The sequence below is a fragment of the Pogona vitticeps genome, chromosome 14, assembly GCF_051106095.1.
Source record: "Pogona vitticeps strain Pit_001003342236 chromosome 14, PviZW2.1, whole genome shotgun sequence".
In the NCBI taxonomy this organism is placed as follows: domain Eukaryota; kingdom Metazoa; phylum Chordata; class Lepidosauria; order Squamata; family Agamidae; genus Pogona; species Pogona vitticeps.
The window spans coordinates 13,934,550-13,954,181 of NC_135796.1; the positions used below are offsets into that span (position 1 = coordinate 13,934,550).

General features: G+C 43.2%; 1 long non-coding RNA gene across 4 annotated transcripts in view; it reads left to right on the top strand.

Annotated features, from left to right (window-relative positions):
* The window catches only part of LOC110076580 (uncharacterized), a 184,595-nt gene that overhangs the window by 16,573 nt on the left and 148,390 nt on the right, over positions 1-19,632 (top strand). For all 4 annotated transcript variants that reach the window (XR_013539226.1, XR_013539225.1, XR_013539227.1 and 1 more), the window contains exon 3: positions 4,636-4,774. This is a non-coding gene — a long non-coding RNA (uncharacterized LOC110076580). The remainder of the gene's footprint in view (positions 1-4,635; positions 4,775-19,632) is intronic.

Here is a 19,632-nt window from a genome sequence, read left to right on the forward strand (position 1 = left end):
GTAGTCAACCGCCATGACTTTCTCAAGCTCTGTTGTACACGGAAAATAAATGGCACGTTTCTTCTTTTGCTGTAATAGCGATAGGAACATGTGGCTGTCCAGATTTGTTGGTGTGCATCTCTTGTGATCGCTCACCACTGGCTCTCAAACTCCTGCTGTTTGCCTCTGGCCTCTGCCTCTCTCCCCACCTTGTATTTTTATTTGTATCTAGTCTTTCAGCCATCACAAAACAAGCTCTGAATGGTGCAGAAAAACAGCGCCATAGATCATGATCAGCAAGACAAGAGACAGCATTTTCTTTCAAATGTTGTTGCCTGACAGCCGTGGATAGAGATGAAAAACGGAGATGTTTTGTGCTATCACACCTAGCCCTTTCAAAAGCCAAATTGCTGCTTTGTAGGGCATAAACCTTTTTAAAAAGTTAGGATTCAAATACTTTTCCTATGTATTTGAGTACACAGAGAAATGCCAAGTAAGCCCAATATAAATCTGCACCAATTTTCAGTGGGATAGGAGATGAAAAGACCAACCTGGCATGTCTAACTGAAACCTGGGTGGGAGTGGAAGCATCATGACAGGTCAAAGGGATGGGGAGAGGTCATTGTCATAAACTTCATGGAAACTCCATTAACTCTTGGAGTTTTATGTGCAGCCTCAAATACTGTCTGTAATTTGAGTAACTGGGAATGACTTTTATGGGTAGCGGTGATTATCTATCTATCTAGCACTAACCAATAATTCTGCCTTTAAATTCAAAGAAAGCCCGTCTCTCTGCTGAGTGTTCCTTTCCCTCACTTTTCTCACTGCAGTTGTTTGCTTGCTGTTGATCTGTTTGGTCAGTTGCTAAATATGTGTACAGAAGGAAAGGGAATTTTACCAGAAAATCAAGCTCTGCAACATTAACATCAGCCCAGGTCTGGAGGGTCTTCACCTCATGCTGTACTACCGGGACCAAACAGGATTGGTGTTGGTGCACTGCTCTCCCAGCAACCCAACACGCTCCCTTCCAGGCTGACAGAATACATCTACTGCACTGTCATGTTGAGGTCCTCCAGATTTCTGCTTCAGTGGAGTTTCAACATACAGTTGGCCGGAACAGGTCTGGAGTTTATGGAAGCCATGGCTGCCATGAGACTTGTCTTCTCATGATGTACCCAAAGTATGATAGCCTCAATTGCAATCATTTTTGCTTCTAGAGATAGTTCAGGCTTTATTTGATCCAGCATCTTATTTGTCCTTCTGGTGGTCCGTGGTATCGATCAAGCTCTCCTTCAATGTTACATTTAAAAGGAAATATGTATTTTTTGTCCTGTCAGCTTTCTTCACGATCCATTCCATAATTATAAATTATTTTCAGGGAGAAAAAAAATAGAATTACTACTCAGGCCAGGCTTCCCCTTCCCCTTCTCTGCTCCCTCGTCCAAAGTGTTGTACCGGGGAGCCTGAACCAGTGGCTAGTAACTCAAGGGAGTCCTGAGTCAAAAAAGTTTGACAACTAATGGCATAAGAGACAGAGACTATACAATCTTTCCAAGTGCAGTCTCTCTCCCTGTTCTCCCCCTCCATTTACTTCCACCCCTCTCTTTGTTTTCCCTACATAAGCTCCCTGGGGCAGGTACCTCCACCTTTCCATCCTGATGGCAAACTTTACAAAAAGAAATAATAAAACCACAATCATTGGCTGCTGGCTTGCAAAACATCAGCACACATTAGTGAACAATCAAGTTAATTAAGAACAAGTATTCATGTAAGAGAGAGGTGCGTTGTTTTCTTGATTAAACAAGAGGGCTCATTTTGCATAGGAAGCCAAAGAGGCAAAATGTAATAATTTCTCCTAGAGAGGTAAATGGTGTTCTGTCCAAAAATCTGTCTTTTTTAAAAAAAAATCTATCCCCCCCAGTTCCCACCCTCCTGATGTGTTCTAAATCTGTAAAACAAAAACAATGTACTGTGGATCTCAAACAGCTGAGGCAGAACTAATTTGTGTTAAGTGATTTCGAGTGTGCCCTCTTCCTTAACAGCATAAGTGCCTTGATGGGCCTGCACCAAGTCTAACCTAGTCCAGTATTTTTTTTTTTTTTTTGCAAGGACAAGAGCCACCAGCCAAGGACTCCTGAACCTAGTTAGGATACTCACTTCAGGAGCTCAGGCAAGAGAGAGATTCTTTAAAAGCAGATATGGGAAGACTTCACTCTTGGACAATCTCATTTGGTGTTCTTAAATTCCATTCCCAAGATGCAAAAGCAGTGTGTCATGTAAAAGACCACAAAAGCTGTAAAATAATATTTTGTCTTATTTTTGAAGGAGTGCATTCCTGTTATTTTTTGCAGTGTTTGGCAAAGTGACCTAACAATTGTGTTATTCAAAAACAGGTTTCATTATATTGCTGGTTGGGCTGTTCATCTCTTGTGGCAGGTGCTAGAAAAGGATTGGTAAATGAATGGCAGAATGTGTGAAAAAAGTTAAGACTTTTTGCAACCCTGCATGCTGCATTTAGCAACTTTGGCTGGGAAGGACCTTTCTGGCCTGGGGTGACTGTCAATTTGTTTGGCACTGACAAGTCGTTCTTTCCCTGTCTCTGAATTTACAGAGAGTCTTACCTCTCTGCTCTGTGTCTTTTCTCTCTAATGAAGTCTGTTGCTGGAAGCTGTCATGTTTGTCAGTTTTCTGTTTTATCGATTTCATTATAAGTAATAAAACCTTTTATTCATTCTCTTAGAAATGTCTTTGAATGAGTTATTGAGACTGTAAGTGCTAGTTAATGAGAAAAGGGGTGGGTGACTCTGGGGTACTTGAAGTTATTCTGCTTTGTGAATGCCTGCACTTCTGCTGTACATTTCAGAGTCAGCATCTTCCTCAGATCAGGGGGAAAACATCAATTATTTCCTTGCAAAACCAAGTTGTCTTGTCATGTGAAGCAATCTGACAGTTACTACCATTAAATGTTGGGGACTCCTGCCCTAGGAGGCACGGGGTGGAATCACACTCCCAACCTCTGAATCCACATGCCACTACTTTAACCGCTGCACCATTCTGTCTCCCCTTGATGCTGAATACAAAACTGTATGATATTTTCAAGCTAATGTCCATGTATCCCAGGCCTAGCTTTACCTGAGTCTCTCTCTCCCTCCTCTCTTCCTCGTAGGCCTAATGCCATTTTCTCTTCCCTTCCTGGCACTCCTCCCCTCTCTCTTGCACTTAAAGTGAAAATGATGTCTTTTGTCAGCTACAAGGTGTCTGATATTACAGGGAAAGTGTGCTTAGTGTTAATGGTAGTAACTGTCAGATTGCTTCACATGACGAGACAACTTGGTTTTGCAAGGAAATAATTGATGTTTTCCCCCTGACCTGAGGAAGATACTGACTGTGAAATGGGAAATGTGTAAAAATGTGTACTGTATAAAAATTCCAGCAGATTCTTGCAGAGGTAGATGTAAACTCCTATCTGGACTCTCTGAGCTTTTCCTCTCAATGTGAAAAGCTAGCATCTCAGGGAGAAGATTGTCCAGGATCTCCCTCCCTGACTCTCCCTCCTTCTATGTCACAGGAAATGCCTACATAGTGTGATTTCCCCTTGTAATATACTCATATATTGCCCACCCAGGAATAATCATACATTGAAGATGGGGGAGGGAGAGGACTGTCAACTTAAGCAAAGACTTTGATAGGTTTTGGGTGAGTTTAGCCCGCTTGGACCCCATTGTGGGTCTCACTACCTCCGCCTGATAATACAAGACGTGACTGGAAATCCACTTTCAGTTAACTCTGTTATTTTCACTAAAAGATGGCACATGGGGGAGGGAGAGGAAATGTACGCTATGAAACTCTTGCAAAAAGAAGAAATAAAAGCTGAGATAGGAATTCATAGTTGTTGGCCAATTCCATATATTTGCTGTTGTATGTTTAGGATGATTCTCCTGCACCAGAGCTTTGAATTTCTGATAAAATCCTCTCTTTTTTTTGCTATACAGAGAGCTACAGAGGAGAATAGCTACAAGTCCACCCCTTTCTCATTAACTGGCACTTAAAATCTTAATAACTCATTCTGAGACGTTTGCAGGAGAAAGAATAACAAAGGTTTCTTACAGTTGCTTGAAATTACAAACTTCTGCATACTGTTTTCTTTACTGTACACATAGTAGTAACCCACTGAACAGATCAACAGCCAGCAAACAACTGCTTCCAACTTATGAAAGAGAGGGAAAGGAACATGCAGAAGGAAGTCAGTATTCTCTTTCAATTCAAAGGCTTGAAGCAACAATTTGTTAGTGGAGGACACAAAGGCAATTACCCCAGTCTAGAAAAGTCTATCGCAGTCAAACTACAGGCAATGTGGGATTTTGCAAACAAAACATAGACTTACTTATTTGTCTCTTGGTTTTCACATATCTAAATGTTGAAGAGGATTCATCCTGAAAATCTCTCCAGAATCAGATTTACTGCAGTGGAGGTCTTTGGAGATGTAATATTTATGTATGTAATAAAGGGAAACTAAATATTCAAAAATCTGTTCTGTTCTTTTATAGGCTAAAAATGAATGTTTCTGATGCAGCTGCTGACCACAGTCTCTTTAACCAATTTACAGTTTCCAAATTGTTCAGACTTCCTCTGATTTTTAGTTGTTTCCTCTCTTAGGAATGACTAGCACCTGATCTCAAAGATATAGAACCAGATCAAAGAAGGTTTCTGGATCCTTAAGTTTGCACCAGTAATTCATTGCTCCCGAAGAGCAGATGAAACAGTTGAATGGATCAGCCTGGTCACAACCATGGAGGTAAGATGGATTGCACATTTGCTTAAATCAGACTAAAGCTTTCTAAATGTGCATGATTTCAATAAATTAGCATATGCAAAATAAATTCAAATTAGCATCTTTCCCCATACATTTTTCTGCTTTTGCTTTGTCTAAGGGTTTCTGAATTGCCTGTATGAGTTTGCTTTCTTCCTTGTTTGTCTGTTTATAGCATTTGTACTCCCCTGTGCAGCTGAAAGGGCTTTCAGCATGGCTTGCAGATCAAGCAAAAATAAAGCATTCCATGTTTCGAACAAAATAAATCTTTCTGTACAACATCTATTTTAGCCTATGATCAGAAGTTCAGTTCAAACTGCTCAAGGCAAAGTTCTTTGGCTGGCAGCGGAAATGGAAGGAGAACAAGCTTTTGAATGGATTAAAGAGGCTGTCGTGATAGTATCAGATGATCCCTCGGGAATGTTATCTTGCCCCAGAAGGGTTCTCTGCTGAGCAAGCAATGGGAGATGTCAGCGTAGGGTATTGTACCATCTCATTCTGAGGAAAGCAGCTTTGTTTCAAAGCTATCCCATGTGCCTGTCTCTCTGGAACGCATCTAATCAATCTTACCTGTGGTTAATAGGAACAGCTTTTCTAGAACTCAGCTGCTAGAAGGCGAGTGCAAGAGCTGAGCTGCGGTGGACAAAAGTAAGAAGGCAGGGAGAGCACAAGTGCTTTCTGATAACAGCATAGATTCCAGACCAACACACTCACCAAAATTTGGGAATTTCTTTTGTATTACAGCTCTCAGAATCCACCAGCATAGCCACAATCGTGCTGGCTACACAATTCCAGGGAGCTTAGTTTAAGAAATCATAAACTTCTCCATGTTCATGCACCCACAAGAGCTTTCTTCCCTATTCTCAGAAATCTGAGTGTTGCTTTTTAGTGGCTTGTATAACCAATTTTAAAAATGAAGAAAAGTTTCTCCCCAATTCCAAAATATGTTTTCTGTCGGGCATGAAATGCCTCTGCGGTTTGAGAAATGAATGCACAAGTCTCACTTGGTGAATTTTGCAGTTCTTTGTGTCCCAACCAGTATGGATGGATGTACAGTATTTACATTATTTGCATGCCGCCATTCTTCCCAAAGGGTAGCCAAGGCAGTTTGTGGGCTAATGAAGTTTCCTACATAGCATGATCAGTGCCTGTTCTGTGTGGGGGACCCTGGAAGTTGAAGTCTTCCTTCCTTCCTTCCTTCCTTCCTTCCTTCCTTCCTTCCTTCCTTCCTTCCTTCCTTCCTTCCTTCCTTCCTTCCTTCCTTCCAACTAGAAGGGGAAAAAAAGAGATAAAGTTACAGCCAGGTTCTTCTGCTATGCAGTGTGTGTGTGTTCATTATCTCAGAGGGAAGCTTAGATCATGATGTCTTCCTTTCTCTGCTTTAGATGGCAACTGGCGAGCCTTGATTGTTTCCCCTTAATTATAGCATCTCCGTTGAAAACTTCAAAAGCTCTCTCAAACACTATTGTGCATTATGATAATAGCTCCCTCTCCTCTCCTTGATTGCTACACTGGGCTTGAAACGGAGCTCTCTGGTCCTCTGAGGAGGAGGCAAAGAGGCTCCATAATTCTCCCAACCCAGTTTATATGGCTTTGTGCTTTCAGCGTTGATTCTTTGGGGAGATCATTTACTTTATTCTCTCTCCCTCCTTCTTTTCCTCACTCTCTCTTTTCTTTCTTCTATGGGAACGTGCAATGGCTTCTCAAATGAGTTACAAAGCGCTTGTGATAGAAGATGGATGAACCTGAGGATCACTGTTGATCCTGGAAGCTTGCTGCCTTGATTAGAAATTCAAGTGTTGCTGCTGTGGCTGTAGGGTTAAATCCAATTTAATTCCAACCAGAGCAGATTTATTGAAATCAATGGAACTGATGCAAGTGGTGACTATGAAGACCCGTCTATTTTAATAGGCCTGTGCTATTATATTTATAATAATAATAAAGAAACTCACATTAGAAAAACTGGGAAGCCTGTAATTCTTTGCCGAAACCCAGTCCTTTGGATCTTGGTTCTCCAGTGGATGAGTCATAGGACAGGCAAACCATCCCATCCTGGCCTGCTACTGTAGAAAGACCAGAAAGGTTGAACAGCAGAAGCTGCTCAATTATTATTAATTTTTTTAAAAAATCTTAAGGTCAGCATCATCATCAAGTGCACAAAGAAGAGAATCTGACCTTTGGAAATGGTACATGTTGTCAGTGTTCCCGTTGGGAGATTGACTCCAGTAGCTTGCCGAAATGCCACTTGTGCTAAAAGGCAGGGGACCGGAACTTCTATCATTTAGAAACCATGTTCTCTTATCGGTTCATATTAATATTTTGCTATGTGAGACCAATCTGGCTTCTGAAGCCTTTGTTAAAGACAGGGAATATATGCATACATACATTCTATGCATCCATAAAGTGTCACAAACTTTCAAATTCTGCAGAATTCTATGCCTCAAAAACCTAATCCATTTTGGTGTTCTTAATAGAAGTGAGGATTTCCAGTGTGGTGTAGGGGATAGAGTGATGGACTAGGACTCTGGAGAACAGGGTTCAAATCCCCTCTCAGCCATGGAATTCACAAGTAAATTGGTACAACCACTCCTTCAACATCTCACTCACCTTGAAAGCCTTATTAGAGTCAATATAAGTCAGTTACAAGTTGTCAGTACAGAACACACACAATAGAAGTATGTGTTTTGTTGTAATGGACAGAGCGTCTGACTAGGTGCTTACATGACTCAGTTGAAGCAGGCTGGAGTAGGCCAAATAAATTTACTTAAGGTTGGGTGGAGGTCTGTATGCCATTTGGTGGGATCCTTGCATTCAAATGGCACATGTGTTTCTGGTGCCCCTCTTTTGTTCACTTCCCTTAAGAAAACAACAACAGCCCCCTCATTTCTCTCTCCTCTCTCCTTCCGGGAGGAAGTTTTCAATTCAAAAATTTTCTAAGTGGTATAGCTCATTGGCAGTTTCCTAATAGATTAAAAAAAAAACATTTTGCTTTTTCCCTTTCTCCTTCCATGGAGGAGCAGAGTAACTGTTTGATTTCCCAACATTGTGAACTGACTAAGCTGTCTTCTTATGCCACTTAATGATATCAGGAAATTGAAAAGTGATTCAGGAAACCTTGGTTCAAATCCTCACCATGGAAACTCAGTGGGGAGATGATGCTGGTAAAGCCAGTCTTTAAATCTCTCACGTACCTTGGAAACCCTATTAAGATCACCACATGTTGGATGCGAATTGGTGGCATATAACAGTAATAGAACATTTCCAAAATGATGGACTGGATGGCTATTGTACGTGTGTATGTGTGTTAAGTTTCATTTCTTCTTTTCAACTCTTGTGACATTGTGAAGTAGGAGTTATCATGCTAAAACAACTTAGCAGCGGGGAGAGTTCAACTGTCTGTAATTCCTGGCACTTCCCCCTAAGAGCTACCTTTGTTTCAAGCAGCAAAATACCTTGGGGCAGCCCTGTTTAGTCGAGACAGTAGGCAGAGGAGGGAATTGGCCCATTTAGAGCACTGCAAATGAACGAAAATTTGTGTTTTCCTTTGATGAAAGATATATAGACTTGAAGCACATGTCAGAAGGTGAAGAGAGGTATACAGCTGCAGGTTCTTAAAAATCTATATTCCTCCCCCCTCTCCCCACATGTGATTAAAAGAATCCTGTGTTGAAAGACACAACCAGAGCTATTTATATCACTGAATAGGATCCCACCCACCTCCTTTTTTTCCCTCTAGCAAATACCACCCTGGCTTTGTAGATCTAAGGGACCACAGTCCATTGCTGTGAATCTTAATGTTAAGCCCTCATCAGCATTTCAAACCCTTCCGGAAAATGTCGTGGCAACTGTCTTCTCCGTAGCAGGGAAAACATTGCAGGCGGCAATCAAAATGATATTTCTGTGCTTTGCAAGAAGACTGAAAGAGGAGGCTGCTTTTCCAGCAAGGAGTTTAAATGGATTTGGGGCCACAATGGATGGTGGAAACCGTGAATCATTGATGGAGTTATTTTTCATTTATCCAGATTATCTCTCTCTTTCTCTTTCTGCCTTTCTTTCGAGCGGATGTATCAAATATTGCATGGTATATTCAGAAAAAAGCTACCACCCCTTGCAAACAAATGAATGTTCAACATAAAGGGTCATTTGCAAGGGGAGGTATGCAAATGTAACGGGTTTTAGGCTGAGAGGGGCCACCTGTGACTCAGGTGTTAAAGTGAAGGCACACCATCAGATGAGATTCTTGTCTGTCTCCCCTGACATAGCTTGCTGGGTGGGGTGTGTGTGTGTGTGTGTGTGTGTGTGTGTGTGTGTGTGTGTGTGTGTGTGTGTGTGTGTGTGTGTGTGTGTGTGTGTGTGTGTGTGTGAGTGAGAGAGAGAGAGAGAGAGAGAGAGAGAGAGAGAGAGTGAAAAGGAGCAAGAGAGGGTGCCAGAGAGAAGGAGTAAGAAGTGGATGTTAATAAGAAAGAGATGTGAAAGTGAGTGTCTGAGAGATGACAAAGGGGTAACATTCACACTATGTATCATGAGAGTGGTGGGATGGGAACAAGAAAATGTGGCCTTGCTTATCTTGGGATCTGGCCTTGTCACTGGAGGGGGCCTCAACTCTAGCAAAATTATCTGGTTTTGAAATAGCAGGAATCCAACCCAATGAAAATCTGCATTGGTGATTCCAGAGAGGTGGGCTGTTAGAACAGGATGATGGGGTCCATTCAGGGTACTTCAGGCGCAAGGAAAATGACTCTATCTTCAAAAAGGGCAAAAAAGAGGAACCTGGGAACTACAGGCCAGTCAGCCTGACGTCAATCCCAGGCAAAATTCTGGAACAGATTGTAAAGCGGTCATTGTGCAAGCACCTAGAAAACAATGCAGTAATAACTAGAAGCCAACATGGATTTGTCAAGAACAAATCCTGCCAAACTCATTTTTTGATCAAGTAACCTCCCAGATAGACAGAGAGAATGCTGTATGGTATATCTTGACATCAGCAAAGCTTTTGAAAGAGTGTCCCATGATATCCTGATTAGCAAGCTAACTAGGTGTGGGCTGGATAGATCAAGTGTCAGGTGGATATACAATTGGCTACAGAATCGTATTGAGAGGGCAATGATTAATAGGTCCTTCTCTTACTGGGAGGAGGTCACGGGTACCCCAAAGTTCAGTCCTAGGCCTGGTGCTTCAATATTTGTATGAATGACTTGGATGAGGGAGTGCAGGGAATGCTTGCAAATTTGCAGATTATACCAAATTGAGCGGGATAGCTAATACACCAGAAGACAGAAACAAAATTCTAAATGACTTTGATAGGATTGCACAGTGAAAATAACAGAATTGAATTCAACATGAGTAAGTGCAAAGTATTGCCCTTGGGAAAAAAAAGATACCAATTGCACAGTTACATGATGGGGGATACCTGGCTCAGCAAAACCACAAGTGAGAAGGCTCTTTGAATTGTCATAAATCACAAACTAAATATGAGGCAACAGTGTGATGTGGCTACAAAAAAGGCAATTTTTTAAAAAGTCATTAAGTCATGCCCGACTCTTCGTGACCCCATGGACCAAAGCATGCCAGACCCTCCTGTCTTCCACTGCCTCCTGGAGTTGGGTCAAATTCATGTTTCAATGCAGAATTAAACCTAGCTTTCCATTTCTTATTTCACACTCTGGTTGTGTACATTACACCTTTGACACAATGATGGTGTCACTGGTAGGAGGGGATTTTCAGTAATTAAACAGCTCCTCCTTCTATCCTGCAGTTCCCACAGTTTCCACACCATGAAACAGATTACTCCAGAGTTTAGCAAGCTTTAGAACAGAAGGAGGATGTCTGTAATGATCACAAATCCCCCTTTCGCAGTTGAATCATCGCCCTTCTGCAGGTGTAACTTATGCAGCAGGATTTTTAGTCAGTACCAATTTGACCACATTGGGGTCTGATCCATAATAATATGCTTCAGGCCATGTTGAAAGTTTTCTGATCACCAGATAATGAGGTGGTGATGGGGAACATCATATACACCACCCTCTTTTTCTTTCAAGGGGGAGGAAGATGTCCTTGGAATCTAGTTAAACATTATATTGAAGTGTCATCAAAGAACATAAAATGCTGAGAAGTGCAGAAGCATGCACTCGATGTTACAAAAGCTTGTGTTTTTTTTTTTTTTTAAAAAAAAACCTGTTTAGTGTGCACGCTGTCTCTTAAAGGCAATACATTTTCTGCTTGAAATAAATTGCCCCCAGGTGTTATTTGAAGAAGGTGCATCAGGCTGTGAGTGTTTTCACTATGGAGCCTTGAAGCTGCTTTGCTTTCAGAAAGGCTCTTTCTTGACCAGTCCTGTAATGGCATATTTTGAAGGATGGGCACTTGGGATCTTAATCCCTCTAAGTCATGCCCCCACTGCAGGAGATGATGCAAAAGAGCCAGGCAGACTCATCTCGAAGGTATCTGTTCTAGCAGGCTTAAATCTCCTTCAGGAGCAGGCCTTTTGTCATGATCATGGCTCTTAGTGGGCTCATTCAAGCCTAAGCCATCCCAAAATTATTTTAGATCGCAACAGGGCTTGCTAAGAACAACACATGGATGATGAAAATCCCATTGCTTTTGAGATTATCAAAAGGATACTTGTCTGTGACTCTCTTTCGTTGTTTCTTTTTTACTTCGGTAGAAGTATGTAAGGGGCTGTGGAGCACACCTTGGCCTGGAACAGAATGGGTTGGAAGAAGCGTGAGTGGTTTTTACTGTGGTTTCTCTCCCTCCACCCCATATCTCTCATAAGTGCCTCCCTCTCTTTGCTTCAGATCAGTATCCGGCCAGATGTGGGTAGTGACTTTCCATGTGAGTGTGTGTGTGTGCCTGTTATAGGAGGATGTTGCACACTCTCTAACAGGTGACAGTGCTTGACAGCCTCTGAGATTCTTGAGGGGCCTTATCCCCCAAACTTTAGTTTCCTTTACTTTGCCACAGTTTTGCTGCCTGGAGATTCAGAAAGTTGCTTTTTTTGGACTTACCGCTGCCAGAAATCTGCAGCTAGCTTGTGCACCAACCCTACTGGCTGTGGGATTCTGTGTTGGGATTCTGGCTTTGGGATTCTCCTCTTTCCCCCCCTTGTTGTCCCCCTAAAGGTTCCCGTCTTTACCCAAACAAAGTGGAAACAGTTCTAAAACAGTTCTACTTACTTCAAAGCTGGACATGAATATGGTGCAGGTTTGCACTGTAGAGCTGAATTCTCAGACAAAACAGTAGAGTGTGGTTGTGGATGCAGCACCTTACGAAGGATGCCAACAAACTGGAGCAAGTTCAGAGGAGGGCAACACACATGATCAGGGGACTGGAAACCAAGCCCTATCAGGAAAGATGGAAATAACTGGGCACGTCTGGCCTTGAGAAAAGACTGAGGGGAGACAGGATAAGACTCTTCCAATGCTTGAAAGTTAGTCATAGGGAGGAGGGGCAGGATCTGTTCTCAGTTATCCCTGAGCATGTAATAATGGGCTCAAGTTACAGGAAACCAGATTTAGGCTGAATATCAGGAAACACTTCTCAACTGTTAAAGCAGTATGACAATGGGACCAATGACCTCGGGAGGTAGTGAGTGCTCCAGTGCTGGAGGCAATCAAGAGAAAACTGGACAACCACCTGTCAGATCTCCTTTGATTTGGATTCCTGCAATGAGCAGGGGGTTGGACTTGATGGCCTTATAGGCCCCTTCCAACTCAGTTATTCTGTGATTCTATACATAGGACTGTCCTTTACTAGCAGGTGTTCTCTGTTTGGAAAATGACACCGCCTAAATCTGGTTGAGCATTAAAGACCTGCATATGACAATTTCGCTGCGCTGGTGCAAGAACTGTGGCATTAGTGGTTGTGCGCTTTCAGAGTTTGTGGAAATGTGGAATCTGTTGCTCGTGCATTTGTGCAATCTAGTTCTGTGACTGGTTGCGCACAGAGAATTCTAAGAAGGGAAAGGAGGCATCTGGAAATTCTCTGACAGCTTCACTGAACTTGCACCAAAATCATCTGCTCATTTTTCAGAGTGCAGCAGATTGAGTCACGAATTAGAACTGAGGTGACCTGGGTTCAAATCCCCACTTGGCCATGAAAAAAATCATTGGGGTCAGTGGCACTGGTAGAACTACCCCTTGAGTATCTCCTGCACCCTGAAATTCATATTGCAGTTGCTCTAAGTTTGTTCTGACTCGATGGCACAGAACACAGCAGACATGAGGGGATATGTTGTGTGTTTTATGCAGATTCCTTTGTATTTATTTTCTCTTTTATGGCAATGCCTAAGTAAATGTCTTATATACTATGAACATATCTTATAAACTGCTGGATAGCTCAGTGGTTTAGGTATTCTGGACCCAGAAGTTGGGAGTTCGATGCCCTGCTGTGCCTCCTTGACAGGGGCTGACCTCAATGATCCATAGGGTCCCTTCCAGCTCAGCAGATAATGATGATGATTACCTGTGGGAAGAAAGCAGGATCTCTCTCTTAAAGCACAGCTACCTGGTCTCAATCTTCCTGGTGTCCATGCCTGACTAGTATCTGGTGATGAATTGTCGCTCTTTGCTACAATCAGAAAGAGCTGAGCACCACTTCCAGCTAGAGAGCAGAAGAAGCCTGTTAACTCCCCACCTGTCATACAAGCTCCCTCTCTGAAGTCCGCGCTAATCTGTTGCTATCAACAGCTCTTCAGCTGGGCCAGCAGGACGTGGATAAAGCAAAAACCAAGCATGCAGGAGTGACAGCTCCCTGGAAGGAAATGCTGTTGAAAGATGAGGATGGGAAAGAAACTCAAGGGCTCTTCTCTTTTTAAAACATGAGCCTCTCTTAAGAGCCTTTTAAGGAGGCAGAGAGGGATTCAGTTTCACCTAAACACGGAGCGATGGTATGGCCCAAAGGCAAGCCAGATGCAAGGCTGGCTGATCCTTAATGCTCTCTGTCTGCATCCTGTTTACATGTTAAAGCAGTAAAGGGGGAGTTATTATTAGTTTGAAAAGGAGAGGGGCATTGTCTCTCCCCACCTCTTTCCAGTGCCTTGCTCTTTCATGGTCCTTTGCATCAAATGCTTTTCTTGACTGAAGAAACAAGGGGTGTAAGTTGAACCAGGGATGGCTGATGATTCTACGTTTGTTAGTGGGCAGAGCGTCCCTACTGGGAATTAGCCTAAATTTTACAGGGGGCTTCCCAAGCTTCAGCACCTGAAATGCAGGGATGAGTACTCAAGCCATGGGACTCGCTGTCCAGTTGGGCTTCAGTCACAACGGTGACATGACTCAACTTGGGTTCCCCCCCAATGAATCCGAGTTCATTTGCGACTCAGAGCCTGCCCCCTTTTTTTTCTAGAGAAAAAAGTTTGTTTTTAATAGGGATTCAGACTTCAGACTTGGGACTTGGTACCAAAGACCCGGACTCAGACTTGGGACTCAGACCCAAAGACAAGCCAACTTTCCTGCTCAAATTACTCCTATAAAGTTTGGAGCAAAGCTCAGAGAGGATTCATCACCTGGTGTGACTGAAACAACTCACAAAGAGATTCTACCTACTAGTTGGCAGAAGCAACAAATGAATGTCCCCTTAATGTTAGAAAGGCAGGCTGGTAAAAGTGGCGGAGCTGTAGAGCTGCCCTCATCCTTTGGCAGACTGGGGCTACCACCTCAGGCAGCTGCAAGATGCTGGGACAGCAGAGACATGTTTTTATTTTAGTTTCCATAGAGCCAGGGTCCCCAACCCCTGGTCGGCCATGGCTTTGGCAGGACAGGGCCATGGAGACAGATCCACCAACCCCGCACGCACACACCCCCATGCACGCACACAATCATGTGTATTCCCTGCCCACTGACACGTACAAGTGCCCTGCACATGCACGCATGGGTACCCCACCCACCCCCATCTGCACTTGTGCCTCGTCCACCCAACAGGTCCATGGTTTGGAAAAGATTGGGGGCCAGGATTCAGCTTTTTGAAGAAAACATCCAACTCAACTATCAACTTGATGCTTTTGGCCTCAAAATGGCTTGTGCCAGGCCAGACTCACTGGGTTCCACTCCTCTTTGCTACTTCCTTGAACTCTAGGGGTCCAGAACTAGGGTTCCAGGTTCCAGCACAAAAGAACAGTGGCTGCTCTTTCTCTTCCTGGTTGCCAAGTGCTGAGAGGGCGGTTGGGAGCCATAGGGGCTAAAACAGAATGGCAGTCGGTCATGTCAAGGAGGAGCAGAAAGAACAAAGGGCCAGGCCACCTGGTTCCCTGCCCAGTCGTAGGAGTTGCGGCATCAACAGAAGCGGTGGTCTAAATAAACAAGATTGCAAGCAGGAGATTTCCACTGCCGACTTGATGGCGGGCTCCAAGGCAATTACCGCAGTGTAGAAAAGTTTACTTTTTTAAGACCGCAGTTCTCACAATCACCCCAGCCAGCATGGTGACTCTTGGCAGCTGGAAGGCTTTGAGATGTAACCAGGCCCAGCTCCACCTCGCTTCCTATCCAGAAAGAAAGCTTCCAACTGGCACCAGTGCAGGAGCAGGAAGCTTGGGCAGAGCTAGGCCATGAAGCCTTCCAGGGGCTTAGGCTTTTCTCCCAGGTGAGTTACATTTTGATGCTTATAAGGAGTCTGTCAAACTTACAGAATGGAGAATTATGGGATTTGTAGTCCCAACCCCCCAAATTCCATTCATAACAGAGTCCTAGAAACAGACTCACCAACAATTAGCAGCACCTGGAAGACGCTAATCACCTGGTCCCATTCTTCCCCACCTTGGAGAGATGGATTGCATTTCCATTTTAATTCAATCAGTTATTTCCAAATGTATATCTAAGTTTATAATTGAACACATTCAAATGTTATGTAGATTTCTCTCTGCTTTTTGTTACTCCTCCCTTTTGGTGCTGCATTGGCTTTTTTTGGGGGGGGGGCAATGTTCAAGTTTCTCCTGTATGTCAGATGCTGGCTTGTTCTGCCATCTGATGAAGCAGAAAAGTAGGACATTCATCAAGGGAATGAGTAGGTTATCATTGGCGTGCCTTAATCTTTGCCCTTTTCATTGATGAAAGGAATTAATTATGGAAAAACAAGTTAATGTATTTTAATATGCTGACTTGATATAAAAGTAGTATTGCAACAGTGTGCTCATGGTGGTTAATGTATGCAGTGGAGTTTGCTTTGATATAAACAAAAGGATGGGCTTTAAGCAGAGTGGGCGTTTCCTGCTGAGAAGCACCTTTGCCATGGACAAACAAAAGCCTAGTGGAGCTGGAGTTGGTGGTAGCGGAGGCAGTGAATCATCTCTGGATTTTACAGTAGGACCCACGTATCTGCAGGATCAGTATCAGCGGTTTCACTTACCACAGTCTGAACATATTAAAAATATTAAATGACAATATCCAGAAATACGTACTTTTATGGTGCAACTACCAGAATAGACCACTAGAGGGAAGTAGAGACAATGTTATACTGTATGTGCAGTTCACTGTTATCTGTGATTCTTGGCATCTGCAGGGGGGGCTTGGAACCATTCCCCCACGGCTTTTGTACAGTGGACCCTCTACTTACAGAATTAATCCGTATTGGAATGGTGGCTGCAAGTCGAAAAGTCTGTAGGTCGAATCTCCATTGACCTACAATGTATTGAAAACTGATTAATCCCATAACTGGCAGTTTTTATTCTATTTTTGTTCCATTTTGGTTTTTTTCTGGTCTGTAAGTCGATTCTCCGGCTGCAAGTCGAATCTAAATTTTGCGGCCAGAGAAGTCTGTAACTCGAAAAGTCTGTAAGTCGAGCCGTCTGTAAGTCGAGGGTCCACTCTATTTCAAACGTTGCAGGGATTATTCAAGATGATGAACTTTGCACATGAAGTAGCTTATCTAATTTTTTTCAGGTGGCTGGACTCATAACCTTTCTAGGTCTCTTCCAGCGCCACGGTTCTAGGATTCTCTGAAAGCTCCTTTGAAGTTCAGGCTAAAACATGAAGCAGATCCCCCTACCCTATGACTTCCCATTCAGCAGCCTCTGCTGGTGGTGTCAGGCCAACTAATTCTGGTTTTGTCTTTGTGATGATGTTTACACAGAGGCTAGTCTTTGGCATCATGTAGAATCCTATCAGAAGCAGCTGTGGACAGGCATTTTGTAAGCAGACAGCTTTCCTGCCTCTCTTAATGCATGCTGTCAAATAAATGCAGAATGGCCAAATGTGTGAATGCAGCTCCAGCCCTACCATTAGGCAGACTTAGACAGCTACCTCTGGCAGCAGATAAAGGGGTGGGGACAATGACTCTTTTATTTTTGTACAGTGCAAATTTTGTGCATGTCTACTTGAAAACTCTGAGTCCAGCGGGGGTTGCACTGATGTAGATTTGCGTAAGGTTGCAGCTGTAGTTATTCTTCAGTGTCCTGGATTCACAGTAGCTCTGTGTTTGGAGTAAAATGCACCATGTATAAGCAAGCTGCAGGCTGTAGCAACAGAAAAGAGTGTGGTTTGAAAACCTTTGCTTGGACAGTGTATGTTGTGACTTATAAAAGAAATGGTAGTAACATTTCATTGTCGGAGGAAATCTCACTCATATAGATCTAGTAATGGATTGCAATTTACCAAAATACGCATAGGGATTTTTGCTTGTCAGTATGCATTTGCTCCATGGGAAAGGCATCTTGTTAACAGCCAAATGTCAAAATTACTGTTAAACTTTGACAGTGGGTTTCTCATTTGGGAGCAGTCCAGTTGTCTGTATTTAAAACTTATTCTCTAGAGAATTCTGGCTCCCATTTTGGAGGTGCTGTGAATCCGCTCTGAGTTTTATCCTGCAATTTACAGGAATTACCTAAGGTTCTGATCCTATTTTGGGATTAGGGTTCAGCACCTTGGAAAGCTCCCATAAAGCACAGGCTGAAACCTAGAATGGATTCATCACACTGGATGGTCTTCTAGGCCCTTGTCTAGTCACTTCAGCCAACTACACCATTGATTCCCAACCTTGGGTCCCCAGATGTTTTTGGACTGAAACTCCTAGAAGGCTTCACCACTAGCTGTGCTCCCCGTGATTTCTTGGAGTTGCAGTCCAAGAACACCTGGGTTGCCACTGAATCACTGGACCACACCATTAGTGGATCTCTCTAGATGAAAAAAAAAAAAAGGTAGGACACACAACTACCTGGATCTTGGAAAAATTACTTTGTCAGGTTATGATTCCCAAAATTCCCCAGTCAGCATGGGATTTCTGGCCAAAATCTGTCACTCCTATTCCTTATACCCCTCCTTGTTTTTGAAATATGGGCAGTTTGCTTCTCTAGGCAAGTGGAGGTGAGAGACATGGTGAGATCCCATATGGAATGGAGGAAAGCTTTCTCTCTCCACTTGTAGACTTCAGCTGTGATTTCTGTTTTGGCCTTGGCCCTTTAACTTCCCCAGGAAACCTCTAGCTCTCCTCCTTGAATACCTGGCTGGCAGATTTGCAACATAATGTGGTGCTGCAAATGTCTTAGCATACATAGACTTGTTTCTGTGGAGGGATGTTTGTCGAAGTCTTCCTGATCTGTTGCGCCATGGAGAGGACTGTTTGGATAGGTCAGTGGTTTAGATCTCTGGTTGCGAAGCCAGAGGTTGGGAGCTTGAATTGTCACTGTGCCTCCCAGCAGAGCCAGCCTGCGTGGCCTTGGGCAAGAAGAAGGGAATAGATATTTACCATCTCAGTATTCTCTTCCTGGAAAAACCCGAAAAAGGGTCGCCATGAACCAGAATTGACTTGATGGCAGATGCTGCTGCTGAACATACTAAATCTCTTGCAGGAGACTAATTTGTATAGGCAGTGATCACTAGTGTAGAGGTATTTCATCGTACTCTCCAATTATTTGCTCCAACACCTCCCCTTGCATTCGCTTAACAAGTCAGGATTGCAGACTCTCTTGCTTTCTCTCAGCCAGATTGCCATCTTCATCTCCAAATAATGGGATACAGGGTAGAGAGGTATGCTTTGCTTAAAGGGCCTCATGGTGTTCTTTAAGCTAAGGATAGGAATTCAGTGGCTGCCCAAATATTGCAGGACTCTAACTTCCACCAATGGCAATCATTGGGTTCACTATTATTTCATTTGTTTGTTCTATGTTCAGTGTTGGCCGTACCTTCTACCTAGCATGCATTTCATATAAGACATGCAAGGTGGCATAGATAGCTCCATCTCATTTGATTCTCACAACAACCCTATCAGGTGAGTGTTGGAATTTTATTTGCATGTTGCCTGTGGTTTGAGTGATTGGAGGATCTGTCCAGGACTGGCCAATTGTTCCTTCCAGTCTCTGAATCCAAAGAGAGCCCTCCTTATCTGCTGGGTGTTCCTTTCTCTGTCTTTCAGCCTGTTGGAAGCAGTGGATGTCCATTAGTTTGCCGTTGATCTGCTCCCAACTAAATAATGAAATGTTTTTATTCTTCTACCACTAATGTCTCAGAGTGAGCTATTGAAACTGTAAGTGCTGGTTAATGTGAAAAAGGGTGGACTATCTGGAGAATTTGTAGCTATTCTCCTCTGTCAGTCTCTGCACTTCAACAGAATCAAAAAGAAATTTGACCAGAAGTTCATGACAGTAAGTCATGATGAATGTGTGTGACTAGTTTGATGCTACCCACTTCTCATGTCTCTCCAGGATGAATGGAGATCACTAATAAACACTCTTTGCCTCCAATTTCAGACCAAGGAATTTCATTCAATATCGCTTTATACTTTGGGCATTAGCTTCCTTAAAGTCCAGAGTGCATGCCTGGCTAAATTAGCATTCCCCTGCTTTTGTATAATGGATCCAAAGAAGATGAGTCCCTTCCACCCATGTTTCCCATAATTTCCACCTCACCGATCAACTC